The sequence below is a fragment of the Hylobates moloch genome, unplaced genomic scaffold (genome assembly GCF_009828535.3).
Source record: "Hylobates moloch isolate HMO894 unplaced genomic scaffold, HMol_V3 SCAFFOLD_15, whole genome shotgun sequence".
Taxonomy (NCBI): domain Eukaryota; kingdom Metazoa; phylum Chordata; class Mammalia; order Primates; family Hylobatidae; genus Hylobates; species Hylobates moloch.
This window is the reverse complement of record NW_026652290.1, coordinates 13,181,111-13,205,646: the sequence shown is the minus strand read 5'-3', so window position 1 is coordinate 13,205,646 and position 24,536 is coordinate 13,181,111. Positions and strand designations below refer to the sequence as shown.

General features: G+C 44.5%; 1 long non-coding RNA gene across 2 annotated transcripts; it reads left to right on the top strand.

Moving 5' to 3' along the window:
* Positions 1 to 730: 730 nt before the first annotated feature.
* LOC131381290 (uncharacterized) lies at positions 731 to 12,790 on the top strand. 2 transcript variants are annotated; one of them, XR_009209925.1, is made up of 4 exons: positions 731 to 828; positions 6,305 to 6,351; positions 9,562 to 9,613; positions 12,729 to 12,790. It is a non-coding gene; the product is annotated as an uncharacterized LOC131381290 (long non-coding RNA). The 2 variants fall into 2 exon arrangements; XR_009209926.1 differs by lacking the exon at positions 12,729 to 12,790 and adding an exon at positions 10,328 to 10,394.
* Positions 12,791 to 24,536: the final 11,746 nt, after the last annotated feature.

Below are 24,536 nucleotides of genomic sequence, written 5' to 3'. Positions count from 1 at the left end.
CACACCCCTGTAATCCCAGCTACTCGGGAGGCTGAGGCACACAAATGGCTTGAACCTGGGAGGCAGAAGTTACAGGGGGCTGAGATTGGGTCAGTGCACTCCAGCCTGGGTGACAGAGCAAGACTCTGTTTCAAAAAAAAAAAAAAAAGCACCGCTATTAACTCTCCCTTCTTCATGGTTAATATTTAGAGTTTACAGTCTACTATCTATGTTTCCTCTCTGCCTTCATCCAATACTTTGTAATCCATCCATCTATCCCTCCATCCATCCATCCAACAAATACAGATCGAGCATCTATCTTCTGCCAGATATAGTACTACATGGTAGAGGTACACTGGTGAACAAGGTGTGCAGAATTCTGACCTCATGGGACATATAATCTAACAGTGGAGATAGGCATGAAAACTGACCATTACATATAGCACAACTGGTCATTACTAAAAATATATAAACGAATAATTAACATAAAGTGAACTGAAAAACAGAAAACACAGTCTAACATGCAGTATGTTGACCCTACTTACTCTAAAATGAAATACTTTGTTGTCACCACTGTTCTCCAATCGTCTGACTATTTAGAAGAGTATTCCCACTTAATGAGAATATTAAGTGGGAGTTACTATTTTTTGCAAGAATAAGCTGACTGTATTCTTTCTTTTTTTTTCTTCTTTGAGACAGGGTCACTCAATCTGGAGTACAGTGTCACCCAGGCTATAGTACAGTGATGCCACCACAGCTGACTGCAGCCTCAACCTCCTGGGCTCAAATGGTCCTCCTGCCGCAGCTTCCGGAGTAGGTGGGACCACAGGCATGTGCCACCACACCCAGGTAAGAGTTCAGCTTTTTTGTAGAGACCAGGTCTCGTTATATTGCCCAGGCTGGTCTCAAACTCTTGCCTCAACCTCCCAAAGTGCCAGGATTATAGGTGTGAGCTGCCACACCTGGCTCATTTCTTTTCTTTCTAGATTGAGTCATTTTTCATGAAGTTGGGGGTTCCAGTTCAACATCTTCCTCTTGTGACCACATGGTGGGTCACTCACTGGGGTTTGTTGAGTCACTCAAGATATCACACCTGAGGGTGGATGTTTCTCTGTCTAGAGCGTTCTCCGTGAGAGGAAGGAGGGGAACAAGAGGCAAGAGGGCCGGCCTGAAGACGGGCACTCACCTCCCAGTCAGGCTTTGCAGAAGCGGGAGGGTGCCTGGAGCATTGAGGATAAGACAAAGGAGGCAGGAGAAGATAAGGCTGCTGAACAAGGCCCTTCTCTCAGCAAAGCAGAACTGTGTAAAGATGCAAAGGGTAAGGCCAGCCCAGGGCTGCAGACCCAGCTCTGGTGCATTTCGTTTCATGAAATGAGGTCCTGGAGCTAGGGTCTTTTGGGACAAGGCCAGAGCCAATGTCATAGGTCCAGACCAAAAAAAAAAAAAAAAGCCAGGCGCGGTGGCTCACACCTGTAATCCCAGCACTTTGGGAGGCCGAGGCGGGCAGATCACCTGAGGTCGGGAGCTCGAGACCAGCCTGACCAACATGGAGAAACCCATCTCTACTAAAAATACAAAATTAGCCATGTATGGTGGCGGGTGCCTGTAATCCCAGCTACTCAGGAGGCCGAGGCAGAAGAATCACTTGAACCCGGGAGGCAGAGGTTGCAGTGAACCAAGATCGCGCCATTGCACTCCAGCCTGGGCAACAAAAGTGAAACTCCGTCTCAAAAAAAAAAAAAAAAAAATGTTGCAAACAGCAAGTCTGCAGAGCTACTACTACCCACGACTGGAATCTGGCTCAAAAACTCTAATTCTCATATTTAGGTATTATCTGGTGTTAGGCCAAAGAGGACGACTTCCAATAAAACCAAAGCCCACGCATGCCACTAGCTCAGTAGCTGCATATGGCCTTCTGGGTCCCAGAGACTCAGCCCCATCTTCTCGATGAGAGAATCTGATCATTTGAAGGAAATGTAGACGGCACCACCTCCAGGGGCTAGCTTGATTCTGGCCAAGGGCCCCCTACTCTTTGTCCCATTTATTGCCTTTGTGTCTGTGGAGTTGGGCTCCTCCAGGTTGGGTTCAGTCTCCAAGCTTAGCAAACCACATATCTGAGCCCCAGGCACATCCCATTAAGGCAGGGAGCAGTCACTAGCCAATGAGGCATCTCTTCAAGTATGAGGAATGAATCTGCTGGGGATTTGGTGTCTTTAGAGCAGCAGGCCACAGTCATGAGCTGATGCACAGAAAGGCAGCTGAGCTGTCTGGAAGCATGTTACCACCTCTCCTCTTTTCTTCTCTTGTAAATTTTTTTTCTCTTTTTTCCGCCCCTCTTTATCGCTCCTCCCCTGCCTAACCTATTACCTAAGGAATCATCTATCCTTGCCATGGCTGTCCGAGCTCTGACTTACTAACCTCGGGTTCAATACAGAGAAGCCTGTGCTCTCTATGCCAAGAGATGTTGGGAAGGCACAGAGGCAAGGCGTCTTTGCATTTGCATTTCTTTCTCCAGCTAAAGAAATCAAGCCTTTTGCAAATAGCTCTACATGATGTTTCTGCTAAGTTTGCCTTATTGATGGAGGAGGGAAAGAAAGAAGGTGTTTTATCTTTAAGCCTCATTTACTAAGTAAAATATGCAACCCTTTGTGATTATTAACATAGAGCTATTACTCCAAGTACTAAAGAGAGTGACAAACTGCAGCTGGCAAAGGGGGGTACATAAATTCCCCAAATTTCCTCTAGAGCTCCAGTCACATACAGTCAGAGAGGGTTTTTAGTTATGCAGATGCTGTGTGCTTTTTGGAAATCACAGTTTCGATTCCCTGAAGTCTCAGCTTTAGTCACATTCAGGCCAATGAAAGCTGTCAAGATGTGAATTTGTTAAGAGAGAGTTTCGAAATGGGTCTTTTGCGAAGCCCAATCTTACCATCCAGAACTGAAACTAGCTATTAAGGAGAAGTGCAGTGTAGGGAAAGAGAAGAAAAGAGATGCAGCAAAAGTGACGGGAGAGAGAGGGAAGACCCTTGATCTCAGGATAAAGGCCTTGGCCTTGAGGCAAAGCAAGGGCCAAATCTTCACTGCAGAGTTCAGAGTGAGATGCAAACTTCAAAGGCATGTGAGAGAAACGACTGGCCTGTACCAGGCTGAGACACTTTCCAACGGTCTGCGTACGAGCCGTGGCCTCCCCAAACATCCCTACACAGCTATGTTGGCTCCCTTATTCTCTTTCAGCCTCCTTAATTTATATTTCTCTCAAGTTCTGTCTAGAGATCAAAGTTCCTTTTGTTTTTTTCTGTTGTTGTTATTGTTGTTTTACCTCCATTTCAGATATCAACCAAATACAGAGCCAACTAAGACATAGAAACTTTAGAGAGAGCTTAGGACACAAAAGTACATTCATTCTGTCATTCAACAAATGTTTGTTGAGCACCTACTATGTGTCAGGCACTGTTCCGGGTGCTGAAAACTCGTTGGTGACTAAAACCAAGAAAGATGATCCAATACACTAACACAGAGAACTCATTAATGGGCTCCAATCCGTCATTCTCCAACTCATCTCCAACCTTACAGAGCAATGTTGGGAGGGTGAATTTGATCACCACTCCCAGCCATATATGGTCCAGTCTGGGCCAAATAAATCGTTTCATGAGAAAGTGAGTTCTTGCTCCCTAAGAAAGTACTGCTTTGGAAACATTTACCCCAGGGGCCTGCAGTTCAGAATCCACAGACTGCACCCATGCGAGCTTGTCTGTTTCTTATTTTCCTCCCACTTGAAAGCAATTAGGCTTTTCTTCCATTTGGGGGTTCCTACCCACTTCTGACCCTAAATGCTCAGGAAATTACAAAGCAAGTTTTCCAACAGATGCTTTTACCAGCGTCAGACAGTCTTACACAGCTGCTAATTTGCTCTTGCTACATCTTGCAAGCCTGATGCACCACGGAGGAATAGAGGCTTGAGCTGAAGGGCCCTGCTCCTTCCTTATGAGATGCCCAGCTGCAAAAGTAAGGTTGGTTTTCATTGCCTGATGAGGAGCTCCCAGCCCATGGAGGTTCTGCCAGGCAAGAGGTCCTAAAAGAGAAAAGCCACAGATATAAGATGTAAAGATTGGCAATGAAGTGGGGTAGTGTGTGTGTGTCTGTGTGTGTGTGTGTGTGTGTGTGTGAGAGACAGAGAGAGAGAGAGAGAAAGATTCACAAATGTTTAAAAAGAAATTGGCTTTCTTGGAGGTGTGTGGTTTCTACAGCAATTTTTGGAATGTAAGTGCAGAGAATAACGGGGTTGACTGAATCTGAAGAATCCACAGCCACGCCCCAGTGAGAAAGCCATGTGTTCCATGAAATCTGAACCACAGCCCTTGCATATAATCTGCCTCTGCTTGGGGGTATCTGGGGAAATTTGGAAGATTGCAGATCAAAGGGAGAGCTTGCTTCAATTTGTCCAGAGTCAGGAAAACACATCTTTCCGACCAATACTGTGTAACTGCACATCCTCCCCAAACATGCTCGCCAAGCCCAGATGGTTTAGTAAAGCATGACTTAGTTTTTTTGCGTGTTTTTTTTTCTCTGAAAGAAACAACCGTTTGAAAAAGAAAGGAGACTAGAGAGAGCAAAAGCTCAGAGAGAATGAAGAATCCGCTACATATGTGTTCTGTGGCTTTGTACAACTCACTCTGGACCTTGGTGCATCAGTTTCCCCCATGCAAAATGGAATTCATTATACTCAGAGTATCAAAGAATCACAAAGTTAGGAGAGATTTCAAAGGCTGTGGTCAGTCAGACCAGGCTGTAAGAGCCTGACACATGGCAGGCACCAATAATTGTTAATTCATCAATTAGCAATTAACTAAAAGAAATCAATTAGTTCATTGAGTGAAGAAGCCAACAGGTGAATGCATGCTGGTATCCCTGTACCACATCCCAGCAAGCGGTAGTTCCATATGTGCTTAAATATCACCAGCAGTGGGACCAGCCACTGAGATGGGTCACTCTGTCTTTGACATATACAGATCCGAGTCCCAACCCCAAGCCAAATCTTGCAACCTGGAAGTTTTCACCGTTGGTTCCAATTCCACCCACTGCGACTGAGCCAAAGGAGTTTGATCCTTGCTCTATGTGGAAGCCCTTCAGATTTGAAAATAACTGTCATGTCCTCCACTGGGCCCACTTTTCTTCAAGCCATTATTCCTACCTCCTGTAGTCATGGCCCTAAATAACAAACAGGGTTTTGGTTTTCTGCCCCATCCTCATCACTTTCCTCTGACTGAGCCCCAGTTGGTTGGTCCAGGTGCCTACTGGAGTCAAGCCCTTGAGCTAAATTCAGGAGTTTGGCTGTGACTGGACTGAGGAGAGAAAAATGTGCTCATCCTCTTCTTGTTCCATAATATCTGGTGTCCATTGATGCAGATGATGTCTGATATGGTTTGGCTGTGTCCCCACCCAAATCTCATCTTGAATTGTAGCTCCCGTAATTCCCACATGTCATAGGGAGGACCCAGTTGGAGGTAACTGAATCATGGGGCCAGGTCTTTCCTGTGCTGTTTTCATGATGGTGAATAAGTCTCACAAGATCTGACAGTTTTATGAAGGGGAGTTACCCTGCACAAGCTGTCTTGCCTGCCACCATGTAGACATGATTTTGCTCTTCCTTCATCTTCCGCCATGATTGTGAGGCCTCCCTGGCCATGTGGAACTGTGAGTCCATTAAAATGGCCTTGCTGGGGTATACATTGGTTACTGCCCACTTGTCTTACCCCAAATCCCTACATATTTTGTAGATCTCAAGTCAAGTGAACTCTCTCCCAGGCAAGGGGTATTCAAAGACAGACAGCAACTCTTTCTTGGGTCTTCTCTGCCTCAGACAAAATTAGACACATTAGGCCTGATGGGCAATTTGTTACTCTGATTAAATTATATTTTGGCCACACATTCCCATACCGTATCAGGATACTTACTTCCCACAAGACAGTACTGAAGAAGAGAGACATCCCTGTCCCTTCTCCTTTCGCACTGATTATATCTCTAGGAAGGGATCCTTAATAATAAAGTTGTTGAGTGACTTCTTGCTTATGTTAACATCTGATGGCTCACTGAGTATTTTCAAATATTTGGGAAGTGTACCTTATGAGGCAGGTTTTTACATCAGCTAGAATTGCATTTGGCCTGAAGGAGAAAAAGAAAAAAAAAGATCACCAATAGAAAGAGAAGTATATTTCCCCCATGTGTTAAGATGTCCAAAGGAAGACAGGGAAGGGCTGGTGGGTAGCTCCATGATGCCATCAGAGACCCAAACCATTCATAGCTTTCTGCTCCTCCTTATCCTTAGGCTCACAGGATGGCTGCTCACCTCTGGACATCACATCTACATTCCAGGTAGGAAGAGGACAGGCAGGTAAAGGGAAAATGAAAAGGAACATTCTAGCTTAGTACAGGAAAATGATAACTTTCCAAGACACCCCTTCTTTACCAGTAGACTTTCACTTCTCACTAGCCAGAGATAGGTCTTACAGCCATCCCAGCAGCAAGACAATGAAATGGTTTTAGCTAGAGCACACTAACTTCATCCCACGGTTAGGCTCCTCCTACTGAAGAAGAGAGGAGAATGGATACTGAGTAGGAGGTCTTCCCAAACATTATTATCCCTGTTTTATAGAAGAGGAAATGAAGGCTAAGACAAGTCAAGTGACTTGCCCAAAGTTACACAGCTGCCAGAGGGTAGAGTATGGTTCACCTACCTTTGAGTCAAAGTCCACGTCATGGGCAGTTACAGAGTTGCATTGCTCACTGGAGCTCACACAGCACCATTCAGCTTATAAATACCTGTGGACTGCTCTGGTGTGGGACACCCATGACCTTCGCACAAGATGATAGAGGGGTGGTGACCACCTCTCTGAGAACCCATTTAGAAGCCAACACAAGAACACACACCTGTGTTCACCAAGCTGGCTTTGGCCACCCAGCGTAGCAAATGTCCTGCAAAGAAAGCCCATGTGGCCCCAGTCTGAGAATAACCAAATCTTTTTTTTTTTTTGAGACGGAGTCTCACTCTGTCGCCCAGGCTGGAGTGCAGTGGCGCAGTCTTGGCTCACTGCAAGCTCTGCCTCCCGGGTTCATGCCATTCTCCTGCCTCAGCCTCTCTGAGTAGCTGGGACTACAGGTGCCTGCCACCACGCTCGGCTAACACGCTCGGCTAATTTTTTTGTATTTTTAGTAGAGACGGGGTTTCACCGTGGTCTCGATCTCCTGACCTCGTGATCCGCCCGCCTCGGCCTCCCAAAGTGTTGGGATTACAAGCGTGAGCCACCGCGCCCGTCGAGAATAACCAAATCTTAAAAGTTCTGTCTCAATCTCCTTAAGAAAGTGGAAAAGCTGGGCCAGGTATGGTGGCTCACGCCTATAATCCTAGCACTTTGGGAGGCCGAGGCAGGCAGATCACAAGGTCAGGAGATTAAGACCATCCTGGCTAACACAGTGAAACCCCGTCTCTACTAAAAATACAAAAAAATTAGCCAGGCATGGTGGCGGGAACCTGTAGTCCCAGCTACTCGGGAGGCTGAGGCAGGAGAATGGCGTGAACCCGTGAAGTGGAGCATGCAGTGAGCCAAGATCGTGCCACTGCACTCCAGCTTGGGCGACAGAGCAAGACTCCATCTCAAAAAAAAAAAAAAGAAAGAAAATGGAAAAGCTGGATTAAAATATACATTACTAATGAAAGTAAAGCTTAGTTTTTCTTTAAGAAAGGACCACTGTAATAATTATGATGTTTAAATTCTGGATCTGATCAGAAATGTAGGCCAACACCCTCGCCTCTCAGCTGGAGCAAAGCAGATATGGTTGTCACCACACGACCACAGCCCCGTCTCTTTCTTTCTTAAGGTTTATTTGATGTTCAGTAAACTGGCCTTTGAGCTCCCAGTTGTGATTAAAACAGCCTTCTTCAGTCCTTCTCTTGTGCATGACTGACATATTTACCAAATTGGGGGCACAGCTTGGAGTGTGGATCTGGAAAAGACACCATTTCCACACCTCTGGCCCTGACCCTCCACATGTGTGGGGTATGCTGGCAGCTCCTGCCTCTAATTCCACATCATTGCACAAAGCAAGCAAGATTTTGAATCCACCTTGGCTTTGTCCCAGTTTATAGCTTGCAGAAAGCCAGTGGGCTAGTGCAAATGAGCCTCATTTTATAAATAAGTGGTGGTGATGGTGACATGGTTAAATAGCTCGGGGTCAGAAATGTCAGGGTTTGACTCCCAGCTCCATCAGCTCCTAATGTGGAGCATTGGCCGAGCCCTTTAACCTCTCTGTATCATGACTTTTCCACTGGTGTATTAGTGTTCTATTGCTGCATAACAAATTACCACATATGTAGTGGCTTAAATCAACACCTGTTTATTATGTCATGGTTTCTGTGGGTTGGGAATCTGGGTGACTTAGCTAAGTCCTCTTACTCAGAGTCTTATCTGGGGCTCTGGGATGTTAGCAGAATCTATTTCCTTACAGCATTATTACTCATGGTGACTTGCTTATCAGCAGGCCTCCAATCTTTAACACTTCTTTTAAAGGGCTCACCTGATAAGGCCAGGCCTACCCAAGATAAGCTCCCTTTTGATTACTTTAGAGTCAACTGATGAGGAAACTTAGTCACATCTGCAAAATTTCTTCACCTTTGCCATAATATAATCATAGGAGTGATATCCCATCATATTCATGGGTCCGGCCCACATTCAAGGAGAGGGGATTATATAGGGCAGGCACAATAGGGGGCAGAATATTGGCGTCATCTTAGAATTCTGCCTTCTGGACCTTCCTAAAGGAAGATACTAATAGGACCTCTCTCATATGGTTGTTTCGAAGATTACATGAGGTGTTCAGTGTAACAGTAGGTACCCAGCAAGCAGGAGCTGCTGTAATTATTGTAGCGTTTTTTACTATCTACCACATGGTAGGCCTCATTCTAGAAGCTGGGGATTCAGAAAAGAGCAACACAAGCCTTGCTCTAAAAGAAATCATGACATTTCTCTAGCACTAATAGTTTCCACCCAATTCAAAAGTTGGCAAAAAGCAATAAAACTTTAATCCAACTAAATGACTTTTGTATATAAAGATTCAAGGTTTGCTTGACTTGTTGGAACCACTGCCAAAAATAAAAAGTGCTGACTCTAATCAAATACTGTAATCCACAGGATTATTATTTCCACTCTCCAAAGCCCCCTGATTTGACTGCTAATTTGCAATCAGAGGAGCAGCCATTTGGCGCTAGTGCTCCAGCATGGGTAAATGCCAACTCAGGGGTGTCTCAGCCTAGGCTGCCCACATCTGAATTACCTGGAGAGCTTGTCCAGAATCCCACCTGCCAAAACTCAGATGCAATTGGTGTAGAGTGCACCTGTGTGTTGGGATTCTTTTAAACCCCTCAGGAGGTTCCAGCATACCACCAGGGTTGAAAATTGCTGCTCTAGCCAAAGCTTGATAGTTTCCCAGTGGTCTGAAAACTAAATTCCCTTTTTAACAAAAGTGTTAAAGACATGATAAGCCAAAGAGACATGAGCAGCAATAACACATTTTTCCATTTATTTTCAGCAAAGGGATTGAAATTCAACACATTGCACACCTTTTCAAGCCACTGTTGCAGGTCTGGATGTTGAATGTAATTCTGCTACTTTTTGCCAATAACAGCTTGTCTCTGGGTAGAGAAAGGGTGGGATCGTATGGAGAAAAGATTTAATTTCCCACATATCCAGAAAAGCTGATGGTGCTGAGCACGTATTCTGCTTGCTCATCTGATGTTCACTCTGTCACCTACAAGTATTAAGCACCTACTGTATGTCATGCTTCATGCTGGATGCCAAGGCTTCAAAGATCAGTAGAACCTGAATTTTACCTTAAAGAGACTAGAGTCTAATGTCAACATGCAAACTTGCCTTTTCTGTACCAGAGGAGAAATGCTTCTGGTATCAAGGGCATGGAACTAATTTTGAGGTTATAAACAATCTTTAAAATTTGTCTCAATTTGGCTGGGCGCAGTGGCTCATGCCTGTAATCCCAGTACTTTGGGAGGCTGAGGTAGGCGGATCATGAGGTCAGAAGATCGAGACCATCCTGGCTAACATGGTGAAACCCCATCTCTATTAAAAATACAAAAAATTAGCTGGGCGTGGTGGCAGGCACCTGTAGTCCCAGCTACTGGGGAGGCTGAGGCAGGAGAATGGTGTGAACCTGGGAGGCGGACCTTGCAGTGAGCCAAGATGGTGCCACTGCACTCCAGCCCAGGGGACACAGTGAGACTCCACCTCAAAAAAAAAAAAATTTGTCTCAATTTTCTTTGAATATGTCTCTCTCTTTCCAGGGTCTCATAACTTCCAGAGAGCAACCTCTTTCCAACTTCCCCTCCTTCTCCTCCCACAACTCCCAGCAAAAAAACAAAATTGTTATTAAGGATGGGAGCTTAAAAATTGCCCAAACTTCCTAGTTACCTCACAAGGAAACAGGGCAACACAGAGCCCCAGCCTCCACTTCTCCTACCCCTCCAAACCCCCAGTTCCTTCTCCCCTACAAAGGAACAGTCTCTACAATCCAGAACAAGTCCAGAGCTAGGTGGGGGCTCATGGCTTCTACGTGCTCAACATTGCCTGCTGCCAGCAGGACCAATTGCAAATGCAGCAGAAAGCAGACACTTATTGATTTGGGCTTTGGCAAAAACCAAGGAAGCTGGATTCCTCTTTTGAGATAATGCTGAGCCAGTAGCAGCTATTAGAAACAGGGAGCCGTGTGGACTCTGGTGTCATAAAAGTAAGACTGGATTTGATGTGCCAATTGCCTGGGATCCAAAGGGGAACTTCTCTCCACTCCTCAGAATGTCATATGTTTCTACAAAGACCTGAGAGGCAACCCAAGAGGCAGTTCAGCTGGAAGGAAACCAGAATTCCTGTTCAGACAAAATGCTCTTCTAAACCCTCATCCCCTTCATTTGTGTAGTAAACCTTTATGGAGAGCCTACTAGACACAAGATACTGCACTAAACTATGGCAGTCCATCACCTCCCCACCCCCACCAATGAACATTTTTTAAATATCAGAATCCCACCGTGGTCTCAGAATTCAGCGCCTTGGCAGACTCCAGAAAGAATCATCCTGAGTTATTTTTTAAATGCCTACTCTGGTATCTTGAGAAAACTGCTACATTAAGCTTACTTTATTCTCTATTTTTAAATACTGTTATAGTGGTGCTTCACTCTGGGCTGCTGGAGACATTCAGGAACCACATCAGCAAACACCACCCCCATTCTCCATAACATCAGCTTCTTCCATCTAGGGAAAAGGAAATGATCCACACCTAAGGTCATAGCTGGCCCAGTAGAGGAAAATGTCAAATAAAACCCAGAAATGGAGAGTCGCCATTATTTACCCCTTTGGTGAAGATGTGTAGGGGAATAAACAACTCTCTACATTACATTACATTACATTACATTACATTACATTACATTACATTACATTACATTACATTACATTACATTACATTACATTACATTACATTACATTACATTACGTTACGTTACGTTACTCATCCACAACATTAGGAAGTGAGATTGCATTACACCCCTGAAAGCTGGCCAGTGTGAAAATGAGTGCTTAAGGGACATGATGATGAAATTGTTTACTCTAGGAGTTAAGGTCTGTTTTCCTCTAACAGAGAGGGGCCGTGTATCCCTAAGTTGGTTTAAATGTGGTCATGAAGTCTGGAATATGAACTGGAAGACTTCAAGGTCCCTGGAAGCCACAGATTTCAAATTGGAGTTAGGCAGGCAAGTCCAGGCTTGGTTCTTTTCAGACTTATCATGGACCAGTCATCTAGCCTGAAAACGGATTTTGAAATTGCTGGGAAAACTTCAAAATACTCATTTCTATCCTGGAAACTAGCTCCAATCTCCTTGCAACAGGAGGTGCACTGAGGCATCCCCTAAGGCAGGAGTCAGCAAACTACAGCCCACAGGCTAAATTTGTTCTACCACTTTGTATGGCTTGTGAGTGAAGAATGGTTTTCCATTTTTAAATGGTTGACAAATAAATCAAATGAACGGTTCTTTTTTTAACACATGGAAATTCTATGGAAGTCAAATGTTAGTGTTCATATGTAAAGTTTTACTGAAACACAGCCATGCCTACTCATTCACATATTGTAACTTTCGTGTTCCAACAGCTGTGTTGTATAATCGCAACAGAGACCATATGGCCCACAAAGCCTACAATATTTGATACCTGGTTCTTTAAGAGGAAGTTGATTGACCCTTGCACTAAAGTAAAAAAATAATAATAATAATAAGCCTGTACACATACAGAAAAATGAGAGGGTCACATAATTTATTCTTTAATTATCTAATTAAACAATCCTATTGTAGCCCATAATTATCTTCTCCACTCAGTAAAACCTCCACAATGAGAATCAACTCATGTGGCATTAGCAGAGCAACTTACCAATAATGCACCTGGCAAAGACACTTTTCCACCATGTTCATCACATTATCAGAACTTCCAGAAAAGCATATCAGAATATCAGGTAGATTCTGTTTATCTCCTAACCAGAGTTTTCATTCTTGGCTATTGGTTGAGAGTCTGCTTCCTTCTCAGTTGCACAAGCCTCTTTCTTGTTATGCTGTAAGGTCAGGCAACCCTAATCTAGCCATGGAAGAAGTGAGTGCCATATACGGAGTCCTATAGTGTAGCATTTCTCTCCCTGCTTCCTGGCAGCAGATTGGTCGCTGCCACTTTCCCTGGGACCTGTTTATCCACCATTAATCTCTTCAAGTCTGACCACCAACAAACCTGTGGGATGAAGCTGGAAATTGTCTCCTCCAATAGCAAAGAGCTTCCTAATGCGTGACGTAAGTCTTTCAAGGATCCCTTTTTATCTCTTATCCTTTGCAGACTGAGAAGTGACAATGTACCCCATACAGGGGTGGGCTGAGTAAACAAGGTGTTGTGATAGACCAAGACCAAAAGAGCAGGAGTAAGGGGTTTCTGTTCACCGCCATCCCCACTCTCACCACCCCCACCCGCCCCCGTCACCTCTCTGCCTCTGTGTAAGGGCAGCTCAGGGAGAGAAACAAAGCCCTTAAAGTCAGTCATAATGCACAGCAAACCTCACCAGCGAGCCTCAGAAAGAAAGAAACATAAGAAATTCTTAAAACTGAATGATTTTCTGATATTCCTAATGATTTTTTCCAACCCCCTGGGCACCCCTCTTCCTCCTCCATACCCTAAATTTCTGCTCCATGTTGACTACATAAAATGTTATGAGTCTCATCCTCTGATACCTTACCCTGTAGTTACTAGGTTCATTTTGCTTTGTGTGAAAGAGGCATTTTGGAGAAGTTTGGTATTATCCTAACTTTCTTCCTATTATCTTAAAATCCAGAAATGTCCTCCTTCAAAACTTAGTTATTTAATGTGACAAACTCCTGGTGAGCACTTCCTACATGACATGTAATTCATGTAGAAAGATAAAACACAGGCATCGTTCTCAGGGACCTTGGAGTCTGAGTGGGACATTATTAAGTATCTCTACTTGATCACTTACACAAGCAATAAATCAACTCGGGGACACAGACCCTTGAAGTAAATGGTGTTGAAGCCTGGAGGAGGAGGAGCTAATTCCGATTTGGGGGCTAGAAAGGCCTGCAGTAGAGGTGACACTTCATTGGAAGCCCAAATTAGGGTCCTGAAAGATGAATAGGAGTGAAGCAGGAGGAGGCAGGAGAGCAATGGGTGGGGGGCAGTGGTTGATACAGCCAGAAGAAGAGATGCAAGCAGGCTTCAGCTCCTATAGTAAAAATGTAATGATGGTGGTGATGATGGTGATGGTGATGGCGGTGATGATGGTGATGCTGATGATGAGGGTGATGATAATTATGATGGTGATGGTAGTGATGATGATGACGATGGTGATGGTGATGACAGTTGTGATGATGACGATGGAGATGGTGATGATGATGATGGTGACTCTCCTGAAGAAAGGTAAGATGACAAATCAGGGGAAAGAGAAGAGCCAGAGAAGTCCAGGGATGGAAGCCTCTCTCATGTTTCACTGCAGACACAGCTCTGCACTAGGTCAGCTCTGAACCAATCAGAATGGCCAGACGGGCTGGCCCCTGGGAGGTCCACTGGCATCAAGCTGCTGCTCTTCAAGCAGAACTCTGGAAACTACCTTTTTTGGAACCCAGTCTCCAACCTGACACTGATTAAATTAATTTAAACTTGATGCAAGAGAGTGACAGCCGTTGGGAAAATGCTTGCTTTCACTTTGCTGGGTCTAAGTTTCCTCATCTGAGAAGGAAGATATTTGATCTCTAAAGTCCCTAATGGCCTCTGATTTTTGTCAGCTCCTCTGTCTCCTGCCTGCCTCCAGAGCTTCTATCTCAGTTCCTGTCTGGCATCTTTACGGTCAATGCTGGAAGAAATAACACAACACACATCTTTGTCTCCTGCTGTGTGGGAGGCAGGAAATGGCCTAACTCCCTAATTGCCATGAGTTTCTTGTGGTGTGTCCAGCTGCCCACTCCTTAGCACGCCCCCACCCTCCCAGGTGTCTCAGCCAGAAAGGAGGGCATGCTCGGCCATCAACAGCTGGAATCCATTCACGACCACCATCAGTTGCCAACCACACCCCTGGCTCTGTGGAGTATAAAATAAATCAAGATGTGGGTAGAGGTAGCATTTGCTGAGCCTCCTCTGAACACAAGGGGGATGGGCAAGCATGGCTGAGGAGGGCTTTCTGGTCAAGATTCTAGGCTGGGCATCATTTTCCCAGTGACTACACATGGACAGAACAAGAGCAGGTATGAGCTCCAATGGGGAAACTGATGTACAAGCCGAATTTGGGACTCTGTTGTCAGTCAAATGAGCTAGACCAGAAGAGAGAAACTAGGTGAGAGTGGATAGTCAAGAGCTAGGAAAACCAATGGAGATCTGGGGTCAAAGCAATTGGAAGCTAAAGTCTGGTGCTGCTGGAGCTGTGGCCCCCAGCAGGAGCTGCTGTTGATAAACCAACCTGTAGACCTGTCCTGGGCAGGAGGCGATTGTTAAGTAAGACTTCCTGGTTGGGAGAATTCACTGGGCACCTTATGTTGGTGTCTTTCCTAGTGGAAGGCAAATGGGATTCCTTTGCTTCTTGATTTCTAATAGAGGCAAGATGAAAATTGCAAGACAGGACCCCTCATCACACATCAGATCCTACTTTCTGCCTCTAGGAAGAATGACTCTCAACCCATGACATTCTCGTCATGCCTTTTTTTAATGTAAATGATGCAATCTCATGGCTATAAAAAGATCTTAATCAATAATGCACTGTAGAGATGAGTGATGAGTCAAGGTCTCGTAGTGAGTGGCACAGTCAGAGCTAGAACTCAGTCCCAGGCTCCCAGCAGCAAATAAGGGGATGGCTCTTGTGCCTGCCTCCCCAAGGCTACAGAAAACTTTGTGTCTGCCTCCCCAAGCCTACAGAAAACTAATAAAGGTAAATGGAAGTCCACTAATAAATGAGAGGCGTGAACAAGAACTGCCTGCTTTAGAAAGTACACCTTGCCTTGGAGTGGGCACTTGGTACTTGGTAACCGCATGCTATCTGGCTCCTCTGCAGGCACTGCAGGTCTGCGCCAGCAGGGCCCTTTCCAGTGCTTCATGAACAAGAAGGTGGAGAAGAGACTAGCCGGCTGGAAGGAGTGCCGCAGTCTCTAAGGAGTCATTGACGTGCACAAGTACTATCAGTCTGGGCAGGTCTTCACCCCTTTCCAAGCCCTCCCCACCACGGTGAGCCCTTCTTTTATAATATGTCTTAAAGTCTTTTGGTGGGACCAGTGGCAACCCAAATTATTTCTCCTTCGAGAAGTGAATTCGTTCTGGCCGCAATCATGCTGAGAAACATACGACCCTAAAACTGAGCGGGTTGCAATAGCAAATATCCGTGCTTCTCAGTCACAAGAAGGTGAGAAGCATTCTCTTCCACTTCTGTTCACTGCAAGCTCACAGAGCAGAAGAAAGTCAAGAGCTGAGAATAATAATCTCATCTGCCACAAGAGACTAAATGTAGCCCACTGAAGGTCAGTGACCTGAGGTTTAGGAGAAAATCTGAGAGCAGACAGCTGCAGCTGTGGTGTTCAGAGACACGATCATTTCAAGGAGAGGAAGAAGTCTGGAGAAAGGGAGGTTTTTGTGATATAAAGGAAAATGGTTCTGGTTCCCATTCCTCTGCCTCACCTGCGATTTTCTGTACCCAAGTCAATTCAGGCAGGGCTATTCTGAAGTTCATTTCTTTAAGACTATTACTATTATGTTTTTGCGATACTTTATATACGTTCTTGTGATTCTAAAATTTGAGCATGCATGTGAATCACTTGGAAAGCCTGATTCAAATGCAGATTCCCAGGCTTGTAGTGATTCCACTTTGGATGGTCTTGAGTGGGGCCTTTAAATTCCCTTTTTTAACAAGTTTCTATTCACCACCTTTATGCATTATTACTCAGTCAGTGCTTCCCAACCTTGTGCATGTCATAGCACACATAGAAAATGGCACATTTTGGAAGGCACACTGGAGTGAAATTAGAAGGTTGCTAATGGGGCTAGACAACCAGTGCCCTTGAGTCTGAAGGGAGCCAGTTTGTTAGCCCACCTGTAACCCATCCACAGCTCAACGATGTGCACTGCAACTCTGTCAGGAGCTCCTGCTCATCAGCGCTTCTCATCCTTTTCTGAACATCAAAATCACCTGAGTTATTAGACACACTAATGTCCAGGCCTCACCCCAGACCACAGCTTATATCTTAAGCTCTGGGGCTGAGTCCCAGCCATCACATCAACATGTTTTAAAGTTCCACTGGTAGGGTGACCACTCATCCCAGTTTCCCAGGAATTACTTTCACACCTTTCCCAGGACTTGCCAACTTTTAGCACTAAAAGTCCTGGTTTTAAAACTGCAAGTCCCAGGTCCTTGGAGACTGGGCAAACCAGATGGTTGGTCACCCTATCCACAGGTGACTCCAATGTATAGCCAAGTGTGAGAACCACTGCTCTCTGAACTTTCTAGAAACTAGCCCCAATTCTTCATATCACAGGTAGTTGCTGTCCGTCTACCCATTCCCTGGCCAACATTCCTTGTGCATGTGCATGTGTGCAGCCCAGAGCTCTGCATTCTTGAGAACCCAAGAATGGAAATCCCAACTCTTCCCTCAAGGAGCTTCTCATCTGCTAGGGGAACTGAGCCACGTGCCAAAATCATGCTACAAACACAAATACAATTAAATGTGAATGAGAGAAACAGTTCATGAATTGACAGACCCAGAAGAAGAGGGTTATCCAAATTTGAGCTGCCATCTGCTAAATCCAACTCCAGAAGGTCTTGCTAAAGACCAAATTATCCCGATAGAGACATTTTCTCCCAGTCACAGTGACATTTGGAAATAGCAGTTCTCCCATGTATTGTGAGTAGTAGTATCCATGTATAGAGTTCTTACTACATATTAGGTATAATGCTAAAGACTTCACACATACTTCATCCTCCTGACCTCCACCATATTACCATCATATACATTTTATAATGAGAAAACAAAGTCAGAGACATGTTAAGTAACTTGCCCCAAATTCTTGTTAGTCACTGGCAGAACCAGGATTTGAACCTGGTATTGTGGAACAGGTGCTTCCAATCCCCACGTTCTATTTTATTGCTATTATTCTGTGCCTCATAGGACATGCAAAGATTGGTGCTTCCCTGAGACCTGCCCACTAGTCACCACATGCAGAGAATGGACACTTCATGCCTCACTGATGTGAATCTCCAGGATTTACCCTTGTCTTCCACAGAGCTGGGTTTGTGAAAGGATGACAGCAACCACGAGAAAGAGAAACCAGTGAGCCACATTAAAATGCCTTTATTCCCCACAACAGTTAAAGCAACAAAATCTAATGACATGAAATAAACACTACAAAACTGCATTCTAACCCCTTCCTGCAAGGTTTTTCATCAAAACAATTAGAGCCTATGGCCCCAAGAATGCCGAGACACTTTCAAACTTGACAACATTTAGATAACTTGAGGAACACCAGCATCATGCCTCTGTGTGAACATTTTGGAGAGGGTGAAATAATTAGGACCTGCAATACAATTGGAACTGAATCCTCAATAAGAACACTTCCCTCAGAAGTCTGAATATGGGCTGAGGAGATGGTTATATTTCGATGAATCAAGGACCCCACTCTTTCCATCTTTCTGTTCTACCATCCTCAGAGTACTGGATGGTAACCTCAGGTTTTGCTCCTCATGGTCATAAAATGGCTGCCACTGCACCAAAAATCACATGCTCAAAGAGTACATCAAACACTGGAAGGGTGATGCTTTTCTTCATGTTACACATGCGCGCGCGCGCACACACACACACACACACACACACAGACACAAAGGAGAACCTCTCCCAGGAGCCACTCGGAAGATTTCCCAGCAATTCTTGGCCAGGATAGGGTGGCTCGCCTATTCCCTAACTACAAAGGAAGCTGGAAAAACAAGTACTGGGCATATACTGGGAGGCTAGTCCTACCATCAGGAAAAGAAAGCCAGAAAATGGCTGATGGAAAAGCGATTAACATCTGCCCCCAGTGGGAGATTCAGTAGTTTGTATGTCAGATCATTACAGTGAGAAATTTTTATTTATGCTGAGTGAAAATCTGCCTTTTTATAATTTCTAAGCATCAGTCCCAACACTGCTCCTCTGAGAAGATGGCTCCACCCTAAATAGTTTTTATTTTCCTTTGACGTTTAAAGTAATACATGCCAATAATAAAAATTACCGAAAGGTATAAACTAGAAAATAATTACCCAAAATCTCACCATTTAGAAATAACTTGTGTTTGCATCTGAGAACTTTCAGATCTTTTTTTAAATCTCTTGTCCCTATTTATAATGCTGAGATTGTCTTTGGGCTGAGAACTTTTTTCCATAGTTTTTATTAGGGATTCCCTTGGAATCACTGCCCCACATCTCTCAAAGGATCATCCAGTCCACTTCCGGGTCCTGTGGTCCACTTCCAGGTCCTGTGGTCCACTTCTGGGTCCCCTTCCAGGAGGCTATGGTTATAGATGCTATGGCATCCTGGGCGAGTGCTCATCCTCCCCTTGCTACAAACTTCTGCACACACTAAACAACCCCCCAAAACAAAAATAAAACCTATTCCTTCTTTTTTGAGAAAATAATTAACCTTTTTACTAGATTCATGGAAAGCTTTGCCTTTTTCTTTTTTTAACATCATCGTATTTATTTCTGAACTACATGATATGCAGAAGACACCACAATTTCCCTACTTTTTGGCACGTGTCCTCTTTCAATCTGGGGTAAACAGTTCCCATTGAAGCTATGTTGGCTCATTTAATAATTGCCTTGTTAGTTTTCAATTTGCTGACATCATTTGCAATTACACAGGCAGAATTTTATATTTTCGTGTTTCCCATTCCTCGTAAGCCAAGGGTCCACAAACTATACAAACCTGTTTTTATAAATAAAGTTTTATAGGAACACAGTCATGCTCAATTTTTTACACATTGTCTGTGGCTGCGTTTGTGCTGCAATGGCAGAGCTGACTAGTTGCCATAGAAACCGTATGGCCCACAACGCCAAAAATATTTACTACCTGGCCCTTTACAGAAAAAGCTTGCTGAACTGTCTTAGGCCAAAATCCCCTCTATGTTTTCTACTTCATTTATCTTTGACTTTTTTAATTAAAAAATTAAAGTTTTAGTTAAATTTTAATTTAAAAGTTATTTTTTAGATTTCCCTAAAGTCTAGGGCCCATGACTCTCCATCTAAACTTTCCCTCACAAGTATGAATTCAAGTAACAATCATACTAACAGCTAATCTTTATTGAATATTTGCTGTCTACTAAGTGGACTGATTTATTTGATTTTTGCAACCATGACATGATGTAGGTACTACTATCATCCCCATTTTACAGAGGAGAAAACAGAGGCACAATAAGGTAAAGGAATGTCACTGCTAAGTAGCAAAGCCAGCATTTGGACCATGAGGCATGATCTCAGTGCCTATACCCTTACCCCTGTGCTATCTGCCTGCCCAGTGAGGTTATTTTCTCCCAAAGCTTCCCTCACCTTTGCGCTCCCAATCAGTTTTTCCTTACTGGTTTAAGTTCCAGATAGAAGATCTCTGTGTGGTTTTCTTTACCTTCTCGAAGATTAATTTGCCAGCAAAGAAAGTCAAGGACTTATCCTGTTCCCTTCTACTTTTGTTTAAATGTTTGTCCCCTCCAAAACGCATGCTGAAATTTACTTCCAAATATGGCAGTATGAAGAAGTGGGGCCTTTAAGAGTTGATGGGGTCTGCCTTCCTGAATGGATTAATTGGATTAATGGGAATGATGGGTTATCGAGGGGGTGGGATAGGTAGTTTAATAAGAAGAAGAGAGGCCCTGATGAGCATGCTCAGCTCCCTAGCCATGTGATGCCCTATGCCAGTCACTTCGGGACTCTACAGAGTCCCCACCAGCAAGAAGGCCCTCACCAGATGTGGCTCCTTGATCTTGAACTTCTCAGCCTCCATAACTGTGAAAAATAAATTTCTTTTCTTTATAAATTACCCGGTTTCAAGTATTCTGTTATAAGCAACAGAAAATGAACTAAGACACCTTCCTAGAAGGACCTATAGTTGGCATCTGCCTAGTGCCATCCCCATCACTGCTCTACATGCCCACAGGCTAATTTATCGTCTGTATTCAGAAACCAGCCTGCATACCTTGTGCACGTCCTGGCAGTTTGTGTATAACTTCTGTCTCTCCTATTGTTCTAGCCATGAGCTTCTCTATTCCATCTGTGGAGGGAGGGAAGGTTCCATACAGTTGGCCCCATACAGGTGCCAATGAGGGCTTAACATCAGTGTTCCCCTACCTACATGTTTTCTTTTAGACAAGGAATAGCCTTCCAGAACCCAAGCGAAGTTCAGTGGAGACCAACAAGTGCTTGAGACCCACAGAGGAGATTTCCAACACTTAGATCACATGCCCAAGCATTAAAAAGAAGAACTGTCAACTTAGTTTCACAAGTGACAGTAGATCCAAGGTATATACAGCTTTGCAGGAGCCCATTAATTACACAAAGCAAGATCTACATTTTAAAAAAAGTGTATCTTCTACTCAGAGGACTCAGGAAAGTAAGAACTCAGAAGTGAAAACTAATAATGTTCGTATCAGACAAAATATCCTGAGTAATTACTTTGCTCCATGTGCTACGTTAAAAGCTTTTGTGGATTCACCTCTTTTAATCCACACTATTGTTCCACTATAATAATCAAGTATTATTAACCATGAAAAAACTGAAGTTTCAAGATATTTTAACAGTGCTGCCATATACCTACCTCCCTCTCTCTACCTCATCAGCAAAAAGTAATCCTGCACATTTGTGCCCAGCCACCACATGCATTCTTACCCCATCCTGCCCTGCAGTTTATTTGTTCTGTGTTCTTTTCTCAGTTCTCTTGGTAAAATAGCCTGTGCGTCTATAATAAATGCTAATGGATTCGTCTGCCACTGTTTCTTCTTTTTTTATAATAAAATCCAATACATTTGTTGAACAATTAATACATGCTGATACATGTACACAAATTCATTTTATTTCTATCTCTTTCTTTGTTCTTCCAATTTTGACTGCTGCCTTCTAGAGCTAAGACATAAAAGTGAGCACATTAATCTCATGGCAGCTGAGTGGGGCAGCCAGGTTCCATGGCAAGAGCCCTCTAAGAAAAATCAGAGGAAAGGAGGGGAGCAAGCTAAAGTTAGTCCTGTATGGTCAAAAGCTGGAAGATGGGTTCAGGCTGAAGCTCTGCCATTTATGACCCTGGTGTGCCTGCATGAGTGTGTGTGTGTACATGTATATGTAATGAATTCGGCTAGAGGGGTGAGAGACATGATTGGAGCTATGAAATCCAACAAAGCAGCCCCTTATTCTAGAATCATTCCCTCACCCAACCCCGGGAACTGTGCCTGTCTCTCTGATGACTTACTCTTCTCCCTTCCAGTGAAGATGTCCCGTGCTGCTATTCCTACCATGAAGAGCAGGGCCCTCACCCTTCCCTACAGCCCAGACCAGAAAAGCACTGCCCTTTGCTAGGTGCCCAGAGCCAGGCCTGAGGATAGACAGAGAGACCCAGTTGCTAGGGAAGGGCCACTGCTAAGGGTAAAATCAAGAGCCTGCAGTTTGCCATTTGCAAGGAGGAAGCAAGACTAAAGCCCACAGAAATGGGCTCAGCTCCATTTTTGTGGGGATCAGGGATACCTTTTATTTGAAATTCTAGAAATTATAACTTTCTTATTGTACATTAATTAAACTTCCCCATCTGCTTTGCACTGTGACTTCCAATAGGGTCACTGGGTAAAGATGGATGTGGCTTACGCCTCGTAACAGCCCTCAAAAACCCTCCCAAAATGCTTCAAGGTGGAAATTAGTGATCCTGGTTAAACTGGGCTGGTCCTGAGCCAGAAGGAGAGATGCTCTGACATGAGCCTCTATCTATGGTTTCCTGCCCTTGCCCTACATCTGCAGGGGACTCTGGGTCCTAGGGGTAACAGGTAAGGGAGTGAGGCAGGGAGGGATTGGGGAAGAAGGAAACCAAGAAGGGGTCCCCCAACCTCAGACTCTGCATTCATCTCCGTCTGTAGTCAGCAGTCATTTCCTGTGCATCTCCCACTCTCTGGGCCTGGACCATGCTCTGGGCTTAAAACACTCCCTGCTACCTGTTCTCAGCCCATTACCTGAGCCCTTGTCGCCCTGCTCTGTGGTCCTCAGGTCATGGCTCCCTCCCACCCCCTGCCCCGCTGGGATGCCGGTTACAGACTGTGGCAGCCACCACCATGGCTTGGCCTGATGCCATCTCTATCCTGACTGTTCACCCAGTGGGGTGGCTGTGGGGAGGGGCAAGCCCTGTGGCCATGGGGGGCAGTGGAACTCTGAGCACCTCTCGCATGGACATAGTGTCATGTACAGTCACAAGTGCCTGCACCTCGGGCACATTCATTCATTTGGCAAATATTTGAGTGAGTGCCTGTCATGTTCCAGGCATGGTACAGGTATGAGGAATATCACAGGGAGCAAGACAGATATGGACTTTACCCACCTGCACTATCCCTCGAGCCTAGAGGTTAGTGGGAAGAACAGATTCATGAACGATCTCCACAGGAAAACAGCTTTACCCGGAGAATCAGGGAAGGCTTCCCTGAGGAAGTGACATTTATACTGAAACAGGAATGAGTCAGTCATAGAGCAGGCATCTACCAGACATGGAAAACAGTATTAGTGAAGTCCCAATGGTGAGTTAGCACAATGCTTTCAAGAAACTGAAAGGGGGCCTATGTGGCTGGAATAGGAGACAATGAATGGGGAAGAGGCACCAGGCCCTGCTGCAGAAGGACCTCAGAAGCCATGCCAAAGACTTCAGGCCTTACCCCATAGGCAATGGGAACCCATTGAAGTGTTTTTAACGTGGGAGAGCCTAATGAAAGGACATATTTGGCCAGGCACGGTGGCTCACACCTGTAATCCCAGCACTTTGGGAGGCCAAGGTGGGTGGATCACCTGAGGTCAGGAGTCTGAGATCAGCCTGATCAACATGGAGAAACCCTGTCTCTACTAAAAATACAAAATTAACCAGGCATGGTGGCACATGCCTGTAATCCCAGCTACTCGGGAGGCTGAGGCAGGAGAATCGTTTGAAACCGGGAGGCAGAGGTTGCAGTGAGCCAAGATCGCGCCATTGCACTCCAGCCTGGGCAACGAGAGTGACACTCCATCTCAAAAAAAAAAGAAAAAAAAAAAGACGTATCTACCCATCATGTGGAGGGAGTGTCAGGGTATCAGAGATAAGAGACTCTAGTTGGGACACTAATGTCATGGTTCAGGCAAGAGATATGAAGGCTTGGACCAAGGTGGAGGCAGAGAAGATGATGGGACACACAGTTTGGGGTGGACAAAATGTGTGGTTTGAGTGGATGTAACAGGTGGGAGCTTTTCAAGATAGCTTCTTGGTTTCTAGCTTGAACAACAGGATGGAGGATGATGGTGTTTGCTAGAACACGATTATTTGCCCAGGCTGGCCTGGAGACCTATAAATTACCATCTCTACGCAAACCTGAATTCCAAGTTTCAAAATACAGATCTAGCAACAAACTTTTGAAGCAAGGCCTCCATAAAAATTGTGAATAGCCTGTACTTTTATCATTTTATTAATATCAGGTGTTTTCAAAAGAGGCTTGTTCTGTATAACCAAGCCTGGGTCTCAGATACCCACATCCTTGAAAAGCAAAACAAAACAGAAAAAGAGAACAAAAAATATTGCTCGCAGTTTGGCTTTGTTTTGTTTTGTTCCTATTTCTTGCTGACTAAAACTAAATGCTGCCATATGCTCAGAAAATATCCAGCGTTTGCATGTTTTTTTTTTTAATTTAGTTTTATCTGGTGGAGTCACAGAGACTTCAGCTAAGTAACCCTATAATCTGCACCTCGTGAATAACCATACAATT